This window comes from Podarcis raffonei, chromosome 1 (genome assembly GCF_027172205.1).
Source record: "Podarcis raffonei isolate rPodRaf1 chromosome 1, rPodRaf1.pri, whole genome shotgun sequence".
In the NCBI taxonomy this organism is placed as follows: Eukaryota; Metazoa; Chordata; class Lepidosauria; order Squamata; family Lacertidae; genus Podarcis; species Podarcis raffonei.
Window position 1 is genome coordinate 110,451,846 of NC_070602.1, and position 17,434 is coordinate 110,469,279.

The 17,434-nt window shown below is 42.5% G+C and overlaps 1 protein-coding gene and 1 pseudogene across 2 annotated transcripts in view; one reads left to right on the plus strand and one right to left on the minus strand.

Annotated features, from left to right (window-relative positions):
* ABCB11 (ATP binding cassette subfamily B member 11) overlaps window positions 1-11,917 on the minus strand; it is an 81,086-nt gene extending 69,169 nt beyond the window's left edge. Inside the window, exon 1 of one of the 2 annotated variants that reach the window (XM_053408980.1) lies at window positions 11,796-11,917. The gene's annotated coding sequence lies outside the window, so the exon portion shown is untranslated. The remainder of the gene's footprint in view (window positions 1-11,795) is intronic. The other variant, XM_053408970.1, reaches the window with a different exon arrangement.
* Window positions 9,611-16,174, plus strand: LOC128423636 (retinol dehydrogenase 16-like; annotated as a pseudogene).
* Window positions 16,175-17,434: the final 1,260 nt, after the last annotated feature.

Below are 17,434 nucleotides of genomic sequence, written 5' to 3' on the forward strand. Positions count from 1 at the left end.
ACGCCATGGTTTGGGGGGGAAGGTAGGTTGCCACTTCCAGAAGGGAGCTCATGACATATTTGGCTATGGCTGGATGGTGTCAACTGACACAATGCAACTGGTCACAACCCCAAGTTATGTGTGCTGGCTGAAAGTGTGTTGTGTGACAGAATGCTGGTGTGAAACAGCTACTTGCTGTTTGAACTGTGGCACCACAGTCATCTGCCATAGCCAGATAAATCAGAATGCATTGCCCACCAAAAGAAAGAGAGAAAGAGCACTTGCTAAATACCACCTTCTAGTTAGCATCTTCTACCTTGTAGATAGGGACGTGGGTGATGCTGTGGGTTAAACCACAGAGCCTAGGAATTGCCGATCAGAAGGTCGGCGGTTCGAATCCCCGCGATGGGGTGAGCTCCCGTTGCTCGGTCCCTGCTCCTGCCAACTTAGCAGTTCGAAAACACGTCAAAGTGCAAGTAGCTAAATAGGTACCGCTCCAGCGGGAAGGTAAACGGCATTTCCGTGCGCTGCTCTGGTTTGCCAGAAGCGGCTTAGTCATGCTGGCCACATGACCTGGAAGCTGTACGCCGGCTCCCTCGGCCAATAAAGCGAGATGAACGCTGCAACCCCAGAGTCAGCCACGACTGGACCTAATGGTCAGGGGTCCCTTTACCTTTACCTTTACCTTGTAGATGGTACATCCAAGGGTTTATAAGTGTTGAGCAGTAGGAGACATAAAGATTCTGCTGCATGGTAAGCAGTCAGGCACATACTTTCAGTTGTCTTCAACTTTCCAATGGGGGAAAAAGAGGACCTTGGGGCTGAATTCCAATCTGCAAACCAGTTCTTTGTGTGGCTTATAAAATTTACCTGTGGGTGGTTTACCTTGCAGGGAGGGGGTTATTGTTTTTTGGGGGGGTTGGTTGTTCTTGTTTCTATTATGCATTTTGTGTTTTGTCTTGTGTTTTTATTTTGTGAACTGCTCTGAGGTCTCAGCAGTTCTCAAACCATGGGGCAGCTTTCTCTTTGAGTGGTGCAGGTCACCCTATTTATGGTGGTGTTGGTGCTAGATATTCCAGAGAAGGGCAGAGTCCTGAGACTGGTGAATCCTCCTCCTCCAGCTTTGATCCTAAATCTGGGTAAGTGGGTGGGCAGCTGGGTGGGGTGTAACTGTCAGGAGCTCGTCCTACGCTTGAGTAGGACCCTGGTAGAGTCACATGCCCGACTGGTATGTTTTCTCCCTCCCGGTCATTTGTTCGGGAACTTCAAAAGCTTTCTTCTGCCGGAACATCACAGGACCGATGTCAACAGACATCGGCACACTTAGGGATCCGCAGAGTCTTCGCAGCTTGCGTAACCGACCTCAGCAACTCAGCATTCTGGCTAATCTACTTTATTTATATATAAACACACATGGAGCACTGCAACGTGGCTCCCTCTCTCTCTAGCATCAGACAGCAAAGAGAAAGGACAAAGGACAATAGTCCCATTTCACGGAATACAGTAACACAAACATCCTGTCTCTGTCACTTCCCACTTTGTGGAGTAAAAACATACACCGTCATGTGATAGACAACAATCCTATGACTGCAATCATGGAGCAGGAATTCTAACAGTAACTGCATCCTCACTGCAATTGCTTTGTAGTAATTATACTTTCGTGTGTGTGTGTGTGTGTGTGTGTGTGTGTGTGTGTGTGTATTTAGGAGGGGTGAGCAACATATCCTGTTGTATTCTTCTAAGGCCAGTAGTACCCCAGTCCACACATCTGTGATCACAACTGTAGAACACGAAAAGCTCTGTGTGTTCACATTTGAAACAGATTATTAGTGTTGCATTAGGAGGGCTTGCAAGGTAGAGTAAATTCAGAACGGCAATGTGAGTGGACAACTTTCAATTGTTTGAGAAAAGCTCCTCAAATAGCAGCCAGTATAAAAACATCTGTCCAGTCTAATTTTTAGAGTCTGTTAAAGCTAAAATAGCCATTTTAGTGCATCTCAGAGAATTATCATATGTATTGTATTATTGTTTTTTCCGTGCAGGAATCATTAATTTATTGTGTGTTACAAACTATACTGTCCTGTATTTCAATATTACATTATTTGTACATTGTAAATATTGGTAACGTTTTGTTAGAAGCAACATACATGTCCCACACAGTGGTATAATGTACGCTAGCTTGCCATGTTTATAATTGTTCCTTCCAATGGACATAAGGGCATTCATAAAATAAATACTTGAAGACTATCAGAGTAATGTGCCTGAAGTGCAATAGGTTTATCCAATGTTAGTCCTACACAGAGTAGACCCACTGAAATAAATGGACCCAAGTTAGCCATTTCTATTAATTTCAATGTGTTTACTCTGAGTAGGGTTACAGACTAATGAATTTTGGAGTGGGCTCTATGAAATTTTACTTCTGTGTCTTGTTAATATTTCTACCTCAGTTTGGGCATGGCAAAACCACTGAAGCTATGTTTTTCTTTTCCGTTTTGCACTTTCCATGCAATGGGCAATTGTGTTTGCTTGCTTCCTCTGTCATTCATGAAAGCCTTTCGTGGGTTTACATGCAAAAAGCTTGTGATTCTTAACTGTTCAGTGCTGTTTAAATAAACATACCTTTCTCCCTGAGGAATCATCCTATATATACTAATAGTGAAGTCCGTTCTATAAGTGCTTGTTCCTTATATGGCCAAAACAGTACCATCCCCACAGAAGAGGGGAGGTATCAGCACACTTGGTGTAAACCCTTTGCAAAAATAAATGGAGAGGATAATCCCAAAACAGGCCAATATAAATAGTGGTTTAATTTACTCTCTAAAATAAAGCCTTAAATTAGTCCATATGTTTCTATAACACTGATATGCAATGGTTTCTTGTGGAATAACAGAATTTCCAGTTAATATAAACTTCCTTTTGATCTATTTTGAGAATCAAGGCCAGCCAGTTGTCATGTCAAACAACTCCCTGGGCTGATGGAACTACAAGTTCCAGGGTGTGTAATATAATCATGGGATGGCCCCATGAACTTACTTGCCACTGGTTGGTTTCATGACCTTTTAATGGTGACCTGAAAGCCGGATCACTTTTGGTTTAGCTCCAAAGTTGGAGATCTTCAGGAAATCACATTATGTAGTACACAAAGTACTTAACGATTCTTATTAGGCTACTTCATTAATTACTCTATTTGAGAAACAGAGATCTGTGGAAATAAAGAGCAAGATTTGGGGGGAATTCTCAAGGAATTCACCCAATTCACTTTCCATGTGTCTATGTTTAGATCCTATATAGCCTTATTATCAGGGGCAGCCCACCTACGAGGCAAGGTGAGGAGACCGCCTCAGGCAGCAGGATCCGCAGGGGCATCAGTTTCCAGTGTAGATCTTTATTTTCCCCTTGTTCCTGATGTAGATCTTCACTCACCCCTTCTTCCCTGGCAAGGAGGGATTCCATTTTGTGGTTTGCCTCAGGTGCCAAAATGCCCTGGGCCAGTCCTACTTATTATTATTACCTTTGCTGGAAATCATTTTAAGCATCTGATAATAGGCTTCAGAATAATAGTGTCTTTCAAGGTTTAGCTCCATTGCTCAGGCTGGTGAAAATAAAGCAAGTGTCCTTTTTCACAGTTAATAAGTAACTTACCAGCCTCCCATTTGCAATGTGTTATGCTGCCCACAGAGTAAAGAACTCTAGTCCATCTGTCTGCCTTTGGTGGTGTTGTGGGTTGTATAAGGCAAGACAAACAGTCTTTAAAAAGCAGCTAGAGATTAATGACCAAACACACATTTCCTCTCTTTTGAAAAACTCCAGTCAGTAACTAGTGATCCTGTTGTGTAATAACATTAGCCTGTTACCTCCCCATGGGCAAATCACCACTAAGCTCTGCTATTCTGACAACACTGAAAACTTGTTGAAGAACATACAAAGGAAATTTCAGACATCCCTCCTCACATATAATAATAATAATAATAATAATAATAATAATAATAATAATAATAATAATAATTTATTATACCCCACCCATCTGGCTGGGTTGCCCCAGTCACTCTGGGCAGCTCACAATACATATAAAAACATAATAAAATGTCAAACATTAAAAACTTCCTGATACAGGGCTGCCTTCAGATGTCTTCTGAAAGTTGTATAGTTGTTTGTCTCCTTGACATCTGATGGGAGAGCATTCCACAGAGTGGGCGCCACTACTGAGAAGGCCCTGTGTCTAGTTCCCTGTAACTTCTCTTCTCGTAGTGAGGGAACTGCCAGAAGGCCCTCAAAGCCGGACTGCAGTGTTCAGGCTGAAGGACAGGGGTGGAGACACTCCTTCAGCTTTTATGTTCTATCAGTTCTGATAGTAACAACCCCTTGTTTGATAGGACAGGAGAACTGCCCAGACCTCACACTGCCCTGGATGGAAGTTATTTGCATGTATCTGTGCATTGAATCTGGCACTCTCTTGAATTAAGGAAGTTTCCTAAAAAAAATTATGCTCAGAAATTTAAACCCCAGGATCGCCGTCCTATGCATGTCTACTGGGAAGTTACTTCACTGAATTCAATGGGATTTTCTTTCAGGTATATGTGTGCATAACACAGATTAGCAACCTGTTATAAGGGGTCACATGTGACTTGAGCTTCACTTTACATGGCACCCTCCCCCCGCTGCCAGCACCTTCCAAAGCTACCCAATTCTTCCATCCCATCAGTCCCGTCCCCCCGTCCTGTTCATTTTCTTCTTGTTTTTCATTGATTTAAAAAAAAATATATTTTTTTTATGCATGCATTCTTGGAGAAGACTTATTATCTGGAGCTATTCCAATCAGTTTCAGAACTGAATCAATCTTGGTCTCTATCAGACAGAGACAAGGGAAATGAGACCTTGTTGCTGCTGCATCTTGGGCTTTTGGTGGCTTTGGACACCATCAATCATGCCGTCATTTCTGAGTCAGTACAATGGGGTGGATATTGGGGGCACTGTTTTAAGGTGGTTCTGGTCCTACCTAGAGTATCATGTCCAGAGAATAGCACTGAGGGAGAGCTCCCTGGCCCCCTGGTATTTGCAGTATGAGGTGCCACTGAGTACCAAACTCTCCCCAAATGCTCAGTGCTGCTGCACTCAGGCCCTGCTAGTGGCCTTCCAATAAGCAAGTGGTTGGTGTTATGTACTGAAGTTCTCACCCTGGGCCAGCAGGGGGATACTGTAGATAGTTATGCAAATGAAGGATCGAAAGTTCAGTGATTGGATAGTTTTAGAAAGTTGCTACAGTAACGTTGTACTGGAGCTCTATATAAGCAGGCTGACTGAGGCCTTCAGCTCAGTTCTGTTCTGGCCTCTGAATAAACAAGAGCTGTTTGAAGAATCGCTGTGTCGTCTGATATGTTCACCCACAACTTAACAGTTGGTTACTGAGAGTACAGGATGCTGGACTTGGCCTGATCCAGCATGGCTCCTGGGGTTGTTGTTGTTTTTTCCATCTATGTAAAGCCAGTGGGAGCAGTCATTAGGAGTTTCGGGACAAGGTGCCAATCACTATGCTGATGACGCCCAGCTTCATTTCTCGATAATATCTGAGTCAGGTGTGGCTATGTAAGCACTGGATGAAACAGAGGGCTGGATGCAGGCCAATAAACAGAGTTTCAATCCTTTCAAGATAGAACTGCTGTAGATGAGAGATGTGCCAGTTGCCTGTTCGGGATGAGGATGTGTTCCCACTAAAGGAACAGATGAGCAACTTCATGTGCTCCTAGATCCAGATTTGACTACATTATCTTAGTGGTTTAAAAAAGTTTATTTGTAATGCCCAGTACTATCTTTCTAGAAAAGGAGGTAACAGAATTAGGGTTGCTATATCTCAAAAAGTAAAATTCCTGACACCTGCAAAATTGTTGAACTTTTGGAGCTGTTTCCACTGCTTTTCCCATACATACGGGTTTTTCCCTGACATTTTTCTGTTTCAGCAAAATTCCCCCCTGACACCATTTTTATACCCGAAAATCAGAACGTCAGGAATTTTCCGGACGTATGTCAAGTCTAGCTGGAACTTGCCATGAGCACCTCCCTCATTCTCTTAGAATGGTAATGGTGCCCACCTGAGAGGTGCTGGAACTGAGTTCTGGCGAGTTCTGGCTGAAAAAAACTCTGGTTATACCACATAGATCTATTTACATGATTATTCAGTATAAAAGTTGCATTTTTTTGAAAGTAACCCCATAACATTTTGCGGAGCTTACTTTTCTGGAGACCTGCATAGGACTGGAAAGCCTAATCTGATGTAGCCATGGTGAAAATCAAAACAGGGCAGCCTTTATTCTAGATTAGTTAATCCAGAACACTTTTGTCACTGGTTCTACGCATTATCAGCCTGACTGTGCTACTATTAGCATGAGGCTCCTGATGGATTATCCCTGAGGGAATGTAGGTCTCAACAGAGACAGACAGACAGGCAGAGGTTTTTTTCCCCTGACTGTCTTTCTGAAACAAAATGTTGAATAAAAGGACATTATCTTTCATTAATGACTGCAAGTTAGTGAAGTTTGTTCATCTGTACAATGAAGGCTGAATACACACTATATTTTAAAAAGTACATTCAAAGAACCATGGGAACTGTAGTTTACCTCACAAATAGCTATAATTCCCAGCACCCATAACAAACTATGGATATGTGCTTTAAAGCTGTGATGTGTTCATAGCCAAAGAATCAGTGAAGAACTGTTTGTTTTCAAGAGATGTCTAATTCTTTATTCAGGACATGGTTATCAACAGCTGCTTCTACTCTCAGATATATTACGCCTCCGAATCCCAGTCGCTGGGAATATCCTTTGTCCAGAAACAGTGGTGCTGTTGTGGCCTGACTTTGAGGCAAAAGTCCCACTCAGCTGAGCATCATTATTACCACATTATGAAATAAGGGCATCTTACAAAAATAAAAAGCAGGTATGGGAAACCTTTGGCCCTCCAGATGTTGCTGAACTACAACTCCCATCAGCCCCAGCAAGCATGGCAAATGGCCTGGGATGATGGCAGTTGTAGTTCTGCGACATCTAGAGGGCCAAAGTCTCCCCACAGCTGGTCAAAAGAGTCTCCTTATGAAGGCTTGCCATATGTCCTCTTTTTCCAGGGCACGCCTTTTTTTCAGGAGTATGTAAAATGAGAGTTGTCGTAGTGATACATAGCTAAAAGTAGAAGTCTGCAAATGTGTCTTCTATTTTGCTCTTCAAAATATGGCAGCCTTGATAGTTGAAGCTGTGTGCATTAACACGCATTCCCATCAAAAGAGATGGGCCTCCATAAGGTCATTCTGTTCAGAGTCTTAAATTATCTAACCACTTCACTGTTCAGAAGCACTTTGGGAGTTCCACAGAAATCACACACCTCTTTCTTCGCCATAAGATGACACTTACCTCACAAGACGTATTTTTACAAAGTGAGACCAAGCAGTAGTTGAGTCACATTCCTACGTGGCGGAGCATAAATGAGTATAAGATCTAGTCAACTGATTATGTGAGCCAATTCTATGAATTCAAGATCCAATCTTCATGGGTGTGCCCCAAACTTGACTACCAGTGATAAAAAGGCAAAACAGAAAGTGCAGTGTAACTAAACACTAATTTTAGTCATTCCCCCACAGCATTGAGTATGTTTATATAATAAATCTCTCATTCATTATACGATGGACTCATGAAAAACTACAAAAAACTTCGAGGCCCATAGAATATATGTTTGCAGTATGCATAGCAAATCTTTCATGCTGCACTTGTATCTTTCATCTGAAACTAATTACAACCTAAACCAGTGTTCCCCAACCTTGGGCCTCCAGCTGTTTTTGGACTACAACTCCCATCATCCCTCGCTAGCAAGATCAGCGGTCAAGGATGATGGGAATTGTAGTCCAAAAACAGCTGGAGGCCCAAGGTTGGGGAACACTGACCTAAACCATTTAGCAGCCCTGCACATGCACAATATCTTTGATTGTCAAGTGTCTTGTGTTTCCATGTTAAAATTCATAGGTAAGAATGTTCCTGAGGTAAATATTTTAATGCGCTATTCACAGACATTCCAGAAGCTGTAGACAGAGTTCTAAAATCAGATAGGACTTACAGAATCATTGAGAAATGCTGACTTTTCGAGAACTGCTTTCTGTAGCGCTGGAAAGATGTGACCTTCCAGATTTTGTTAGACAACGGCTCTCATCACACCTGACCATTGACTATTTTGGTGCTGATGGGAGTTGTAGTCCACAACATCTGGAGAGTCACAATCCCTGCTATAGATGAGAAGCTGACAGACTTTTCGTTCTTGTTGAATAAATGTTGCAACACCAGCCCACACTCTGCTTAAGCAATTTCCATGATTGCTTCAGTCATTTCAGTTCCGTTGAGTTTTCTTTCGAGCTCTGAAGAAACCAGAGTGTTATCTCAGGCACAGGTGAGATGTGATTCTGTTTTGGAAGTTTTCTTTTGACTAACAAATGAAGTCATTCATAAATCTGTATTGCTAGTAGCTATAAACCATTGCAAAAGCAGTAAAATGCCCACTAGCACAAACACGACATAGCTAAATATACTATCTGTTTAAAAGACAATCAAAATTAAAATGAACTCTGAAACTTCCTGAGGTTGCTGTTAGATTTAGCCTGCTGAAATGAATGAATCACTTTGACAAGCCATTTGGTTCAAAATTCTCACTCAATTTTTTTTAAAAAAAATTAATTTATTTTTTGCTGCAAAAGGGAACAAAGCAACTTGATAGGATAAATATGCATATTTACTTCATAACAAGTAAATCACCATGGGAAGAATTCAACATCACACTAATGAGATCTCCTTATCAGCATTTCTGCTTGTCTGGTGGAGCAATTTCCCCCTCTTCCTCAAAGAGAGGCAGACATACTTGCTTGGTCATTTCAGAGCCCAACACACTCAATAAAACTAGCTTTCCCCACACTCATTCTCCACTCTGATCCAGAGCTTCACATGCAGATCGAGAGTTTGACTCAGAATTTCAAATTGCCATTGGTACCATGGCTATAATTAATGTTGTGCGGATACCTGATTATCGTCTTCCAAAGCAACTACTCTATTCCGAACTTCAAAGTGGAAAGTGTAATGCTGGTGGTCAACAAAAGAGGTTTAAAGACTGTCTCAAGGCAAATCTGAAAAAATGTAGTATAAACACCAACAACTGGGAAACACTGGCCTGCGAGCGCAACCTGGAGAACAGCCTTTACCAAAGGTGTCATGGACTTCAAAGACACTCAAACTCAGAACGTAAGGGAGAAACGTGCTAAGAGGAAGGCACGCTTGGTAAATCCACACCATGATCAACTCCCACCCGGGAACCAATGTCCCCACTGTGGAAGGACGTGTGGATCCAGAATTGGCCTCCACAGTCACCTATGGACTCGTTGTTAAAACCGTGTTTATGGAAGACAATCTTATTCGGCTATGAGTGATCGCCAAAGAGAAAGAGAGAAGTAATGATACCCTCCCTACATGTGCTGTTTCTCAAATTTTCAAATATGTAGCCAGGTTCTACTATTCAAGTCCAAAAACCTGCCTGCCAGATAATGAATGAAATAGTTTATTGGGGATGCTGTGCAGTTAACACCCACAAGATGGCAAGTACCTCAAATCATTTCTTAATCTATTTATTCTTTGAACAGGGAGGAGATCTGCACACAAATGAGCAGGGGGCAGCTTTCAGATTTCAAAAAGTTATTCTAATTTGAATTGGTACTCCTTCTGTTGGCAGCTGAGGTGGGAGAAGCACGCATTAAGGATATAAATCAGGCTAAGCCTGAGTGAAAGGGTCAGCTGGGGTCACTGGCATTAAGATATCCACCTTCTCAGTGACCTGAGTAGTGCCAGTAAATGCCTGCAAGAAAATCACAGTGTAATACTTGTATATTCGTTTAGACTGCCAGAAAGATGTAATTGTGCAGAAGCTACTGAGAAGCCTCATGAGTTGAAATCCCAACTACCATCCATTCTGAAACCAGCATAAAACCCGAGAATTGAGTGTTCTGACCCTGCAATGAGTGGGAGAGACATCTCTGCAGAGTGTAAGTACAAGTCACGGAATAAAACCAACGCCTTGGCAAAATGGTTCAGAAGATATCGCAGTCCGTGTATTGACAGGTGACTATCATATATAGGCTAAATAATCAAAAATAGGTCCCACTCTATGAGTATTGTATAGATGATGATAGTGATCTTCATTTTATTTAATTTATTGATGTTGTTGCTGCTGCTGTTACATTAATATCCAGTCTCTCTTCTACCATGGAACCCAAGGCAATGTCAATGTCTTTCCTAGATAGTCATCTCAGGAAAGTGGTGGTCTCAGATATCGTCAGACCAGGCCCTGAGATTTGTTCATTGGTGGTTCCTAAAGTAAGTGTTTTTAGGCTCAGTGTTTTGCTCTTTCAAGGGAACAATCCTCAGTCCAGTGGGACCTACTCACAAGTAAGCGCACATGGGGCTGAAATCCTTACCAATACAATTATGGATGTGCCTTAATGTTTCTGCCTGAGCTCCCTCCCCCATCACTTAAAGCAGGTCTGCTCAGTTGGTGACCCAGCAAGTTAATTCTACCAAAAGCTTGATAATGGGGAGCCTGCCTGGGGTGGGTGGCATAGACAGGTTGTCAAGGACCTGGTATACCGCCGTCAACAGCTGCAGGGTGAGCTATGTCTGGCTCAGTGGGTCATGAAATGGGCAGTCCTGATTTAAATTCCCCTTTATCTTTGGCCTGCATTTCATGTGGCTGCTGTAATTGGTGCTCTCCTTGAGCCTGCTGGGTATAATTAGTTTTCTATCTGACAGAGATTTAAGAGATAAAAAGCTCATGGAGATAGATCCATAGGTACTCAATTGCAGTGCCTTACTAGTATCTTATGCTGATGACCCCCATGTGAACAGCAGCATAAGAATTTCCTGGTGAATTTCCTGGTGGGAGGATAAGCGGAGATACCTGTGGTGTTCCTTAAAGAATTTATCAAGCATTTCTACAAAAGTATCAATGTGGGTATCGCTTTGAGGTAAAGCTTTTTTCTGGCCCCACTTATCACTAGCATCTGCCACTCAGAATATGGTTTTCCTCACTTCTGACATCAAGTGTTTAGGGAAGCACCGAAGGACCACATATTTCTGCCTCTTTCTTCTTGAGTTTTGTTCTGCTGATGGTTTGTGTGCTGTGTCTTTTTATTTTTTTAGGGTCAATGTTTGTGATTTATTTTTACTCGCTCTTAATTTTTAATTGTTTTTGTACTGTACTGTATTTTAATTGTATGACACCTTGGGAAGGTTTAAATAATTACTGTAAATCAGGGCATTTTTTCAGACGGAACTCAGTTCCGGTACCTCTCAGGTGGGCGCCATTGCCATTATAAAAGAATAAGGGAGGCATTCATGGTGAGTTCCGGCACCAATTTTTTAAGAGAAATAGCACTGCTGTAAATGTTTCTGGCTATATTTGCTGACTTTATTGCTTACAACTTCCCTGTGTAACTCTAACAACATGCCAAGATATCATCATTAAATCGCCTCACAATTAAGAGCATTCATTTGCCCAAGCAAACATGTGCTTTGCATGCTTCATATACAAAGATGTGCAGATAGAAAACTTCCTTGGCATCACTTGCTGAATAAACACTGTGAACACATTTTTGTTACAACGGTCAGGCTAGTGAAAGGCAGTCAAGAAAGAAAGAGAAAGAGAGTTCACACCATGCTAAATCTAGTCTCTGATAGATCAGAATATAGATTGTCAGCACCAGTATCAGCATACAAAACACAAAGCAGAGGGGTCATTATACTCACCAAAAAAGAGCCCAAAGTTCGCGGTTTGCTCAGGGTTGCGATCCGTTTCCATTGCAGAATAGCACTGTGGGAAGTAACAGAAAGAACACAGTCCTCCACATCACTTGAGAGCCATCAAACTTCCCTCCCCTCCCCTCTCCCTTCACTATCCTATGTTCATCATTGCCTTGAATATTAAAGAATGTTCACCACAATGGGCACTGCCCCAACTGCTAACTGAGCTCCCTTTTTTCACGTTGAAGGGTTTTTCAGATGGGAGTTAGTGGCCAATACAGAGCAGATGCCATCTTGAAAGCAGCAGAGAACTATTGAGAAGCTGCTGTGGAGAAATCTGCTCCTCCAAAGCATGTTACTCTTGGATACTATTCAAGTTGTGCCAGAAGTCTCTAGCTGCCAACTTATACTGATGGGAAGATTCAATGAAACTGGAACGTGAAACAAAAGCCTCTGTGAAGGGCCCAAGTTGACGGGAATGGCGAGCACTTGTGGCAGATAGGTCCACACACTGCTGTCCTGATTTTGTTTCAGATGGCGGACAGATAGGGATGGTGGCTGTCATCCTTTCCATCACTGTTTGCTGGTTCATCAGAGACTGCCTCAAAGTGGAAGGCCTGAGGGGGAAGTATATTGTCATCACTGGATGTGACAGTGGCTTTGGCCATGCCCTGGCTAAGTACCTCGACCAGAAAGGATTCCGCATCATTGCTGCGTGTCTCTCAAAGGAAGGGAGCCAGGAGCTACTAGCCAACACTTCCTTGTCATTGCAAACCGTGGAGCTTGATCTAACGGACCCTGGCAGTATTGACAAGGCTGTGGAGTTTGTGCGGGCAGAAACTGAGGGCGTAGGTAAGCAGCCTATAGAACACAGCCTTGCTTTCAAAAGACAGGGGGCACCTCGAGGCAACCTGAACTGAGCATCCATTCAGAATGGTTTGCTCAGAATTTGTCCAGATGGTCTACAACGTCTGTGGGGTTTAAATGACATACGCTATTTCTTGAACATTAAGCCTGATTTGAGGCACCTGGGCTCCAGATTTCCCTAGGTATATGCATTTTAGATTCATTCCAGTTTTTAAAGCACAATTATACACAGTGCAAAATGTCGAGATAAAAGTATTGTTCATGTGATATCGTTTACTTCTGCTAGTGTAAGAATACATAGTGTTACAAATTACAGCCAGAAATTTTTCATATATAGATATATAGTGTAACAATCTGAGGTCAGGACAAGTCTCCAAACCCATATTACCAGTTCATTCTCTGATATCCTTTCCATGCTTCTTCACTTTTTTTTTTTAATTATTCCTAAAATACTCAAATAGGACTGTATGGCTTGGTAAATAACGCTGGGAGATCCATACCCATGGCCCCCACTGACTGGATGCAGCTGGATGATTTCTACAAAACCCTGGATGTCAATCTAATGGGGCTGATTGGGATCACCTTGAAGCTCCTCCCCCTCCTGAAAAAAAATAAAGGAAGGATTGTCAACGTGTCAAGTGTTCTGGGCCGCCTGGCATTTCTAGGGGGTGGCTATTGTGTGTCGAAATGGGGAGTGGAGGCATTCTCTGACACTTTGCGGTGAGTTGCTGTGGACTTGTGGGTGACAGATGGTAGATTACTACTGTCTCTGTGGTCATAGAGTTGTAGAGTTGTAGAAGGGATCCCAAGGGTCATCAAGTTCAACCCCCTGAAATGCAGGCATCTCAACTAAAGCACCCAGGACAGATGACCACCCAACCTCTGCTTAAAAACCTCCAATGGAAAGAGGGTTCACCACCTCCTGAAGGAGTCTGCTCCACTGTTCAACATTTCTTACTGTCAGAAAGTTCAATCACATCTGTGACTGCCTGCAACTCAGGCTGAACCGACTGAAAAGTATAATTGTGGGTTCACATGGAAAAGAAAACAGGAAGGCCAAAACTCATTTGTCATAACAACTATTTATAATAGCCGGTTGTAGGATTACCGCGGAAGAGGATGCATCAGGGCTACAGCATGGAAAAAGCTAAGTCAGGAGCATTTGCTTCCTGTAAGGGTGGCACAATCTTGGATTTGCAGGAGGCAATACCCAGGCACAGATTCCACCTACAGGACCCCATTCTGGGTGAGAAGCCACACACCAGCATTGTCTGCTTGACATGCATAAGGTCCCATGTTCAATCCTCAACATCTCTGGCTAAGAGGATCTTGGGTAGCAGCAGGTGATCTTAATCTCTGCCTGGCATAGCTTGATCCCACTTATTCCAATGGGAAGGGAACCATAAGCAAACAAATAAGACTCATGTGGCCTAACTTTCACCATTTTTTTATTAACATCCAGCAGGACATTGCATATGCCATGTGCATCCTCTTCAGTTTCACCTGCCCCACAGCCTTCAGATTGCACCATTAATTGGATTGGTAAAACCCACCACAAACTGATGACTTTTTAAATTTTTTCTCTTAGGAGGGATATGCATCATTTCGGAGTAAAGGTGAGCATTATCGAGCCAGGATTCTTTAAGACAGGAGTAACTAATATAGGGAACATTGAGCAAGACCTACAAAGACTGTGGAACCAGCTGACTTCAGAGGCCAAAGACTCATACGGGGAGAAATACTTCCTTGACTGAAAGTGCAAATGTCCAGCACAAAACTTGGGGATGGTTTGAATGCCTGCATTTTATTCCAGTTATGTGGTGATTTCTGCAAGGATTACTTGGCATTATACCAAACTTAATGTTCTGAAAATGAATCATTTTCAGCTTCGAATCATTTTGTTGACTGTGATGGGAAAGAGCTTCGTTTTCGATAGGAAGGTATGGGGTGGGGTGGGAGGGGAGGGGACCCTGAACCATTTCCCGAGTTGGAATGCTGTTGATCAAATGCATTGTGTTTTCAAAAGATCACACTCCATGAAGGCAGAGAAAAGTGACCATGGGGGAATTATAATTTGGAGGACCAACCCATAGCTCAGTGGTAGTACATAGCTTTGCATACCAGAGGCCCTGGGTTTAATCCTTGGCATCGCCAATTACAAGAACCAGGTAGCAGGCAGTAGGTAGGACCTCTTTCTGAGACCTTGGAGAGTCAATTAGATGATATACAACTAGGTAGGCAAATAACTTCACCTGCCATAACTTCACCTATGCTCTTCAACCTAGCTTTCACAGGATCTAGGGAGGTCTCATAGATCCTGATATAGTCAAACATTATAGGTCGCATCCAAAATATCTTGCTATATGCATATGCAGTCTCTTAAACTGGATTGCATTGACAAGGCAAACGGGAGGGCACCTTCTGAGTGTAAAATAATCTTGGTGAATTGTGAGGCAGGCAAGATCTAACAAGCTGCTGAACAGAGTCTTACTGAATCAGCATCTTCAGTGCTGAAAGTCCTCCCATCTTGTCCAAACTGTAATGTGCTACTACGAACAGAAACTGGCCAAATGCAACTTCACGATGGTACCAGTGTGGTGTAGTGGTTAAGAGCGGTAGTCACATAATCTGGGGAACCGGGTTCGCGTCTCCGCTCCTCCACATGCAGCTGCTGGGTGACCTTGGGCCAGTCACACTTCTTTGAAGTCTCTCAGCCCCACTCACCTCACAGAGTGTTTGTTGTGGGGGAGGAAGGGAAAAGAGATTGTTAGCCGCTTTGAGACTCCTGAAGGGGAGTGAAAGGCGGGATATCAAATCCAAACTCTTCTACCTCTAGGACAAGACTGGCACAGCATGGGACACATTTAGAAAAACAGGTGCACAGATGACTCAAGAAATTGTGTTAGCTGCAGGCAATGGGGTTTCACGCTGTATTTTATGCAGACTTGACTGCTGTTGAATGAATTAGGAGTTGCTGGGTTTTATGCGCAGCATGACTACTGGGGTGAAAAGTGTTTGCATTGCTGCTTTAGAACTACAGTTGTGTTTTGATCTCTGTTCCCTTAGCTTTAAAAATCCAGATTTTCACTTGATTTGATGGGGTCTTTTATCTTCCTAGCAGATTTAAGGCTGCAAAGGCTATCCATGAGAAGGCTGTGTGATCCTGATGTTTCTAAGGTCACAAAGTGTATGGAGCACGCCTTGACCGCCAAGTACCCAAGGACGCGCTATGGAGTTGGATGGGATGCAAAGTTATTGTGGCTCCCGCTCTCCTATGCCCCCACGTTCCTCTCTGACGCAATGCTGAGAATGCATTTTCCAGTTCCAGCAGGCGACAGTAATCCAGCAAAAAGATATCAAATAGATGTTTAAGGCAGGTGAATGTGCCAATGTTTTGAAGCAAACTGTTGTCTCCATGGTGCTCTTATAGACTCTTCTATCTTGCCTGGTGAATATAACTTCTTTGAAATTTTTAATCACAAAATCATAGGATTGTAGAGCTGGGAGAGATACAAATCTAAATGAAATAAAATACAACTGCTCAGTGTTGAGGTAAATGCTCATGCTCATTTTTGCTTGTTTCGTATTTTAATGCCCTGGCATTAAAAACAGATGCTGGGACTGAGTCTTGGCACAAATTAAGCCCAAAGAGTTTACAATGCTGAGCTTCTTAGAATTTTTTCTATTAGGAAATTATTGGTTCAGTACATGATTTGATGTGCACAATGGTCTTGGAAAAAGGTCAGGATAAAGGTTTTGTTTGCTTAAGGTTTTCTGATTAACCATTAAAAACTAGCTCAATTAAGTTTACCTCCGTTCACCAGAAAGAGAGAAAGCCACACAACAGGACAGCAGCTCAAGAAAAGAAAAGAAAATCCCACATTTTCTTCCACACTACTGTGTGCGAATGCCAAGCAGCGCTCAAGATATTGAAATTAGATTTCTGTTAAATGCCTTGAAAGATACCTAAATGGAACTTCCCTTCAAGAAATGGCTTCTAATCAGAAAAGGTTGTTTGTCCTTGTGCCAGGCCCAAGTTATCATCAATGAAAGAACTGAGATGTTAAAGCTGATGTAAGAGCATTGTTGCAATATAATGTCTCCCAAGTTCATTACCCATTCATCAGCATTTTAGTGCAAATTTCTAGTAAGCACATTTTAATATGCAGTTTTGACTAATGTACATTTTTGCAAGCCATTTATCCTAATGCACTTGGGATGTTATTTTCACTAACAACATCATTGTTATTATTTATTATGCGCCCCCTTCTCCTTGTGCCCTCCATCTTTCCCAGCATCAGTGTCTTCTCCAGGGAGTCTTCTCTTCTCATGAGGTGGCCAAAGTACTGGAGCCTCAGCTTCACGATCTGTCCTTCCAGTGAGCACTCAGGGCTGATTTCCTTAAGAATGGATGCGTTTGATCTTCTTGCAGTCCATGGGACTCTCAAGAGTCTTCTCCAGCACCATAATTCAAAAGCATCAATTCTTCGGCGATCAGCCTTCTTTATGGTCCAGCTCTGTATGGAAGGCTAGCTTTCTCATTTTTTCCCCTTTGCATCACATTATTTCTTTAAAACTGAACACTTTTCAATAATACACACACACATAAATGGCTAGCAATTTTAGTTGGTATATCATTTGGGGGAAGTGTGAATCAGATAGATTCAGCTTTAAACATGTACTGAATCAAACTTCACCATTCTTGGCAGCAACAGACCTTTACTCCTCATGCCATACAGCTTTGCAACTGACCGGTTTGCTGAAAAGCTACCTGAATA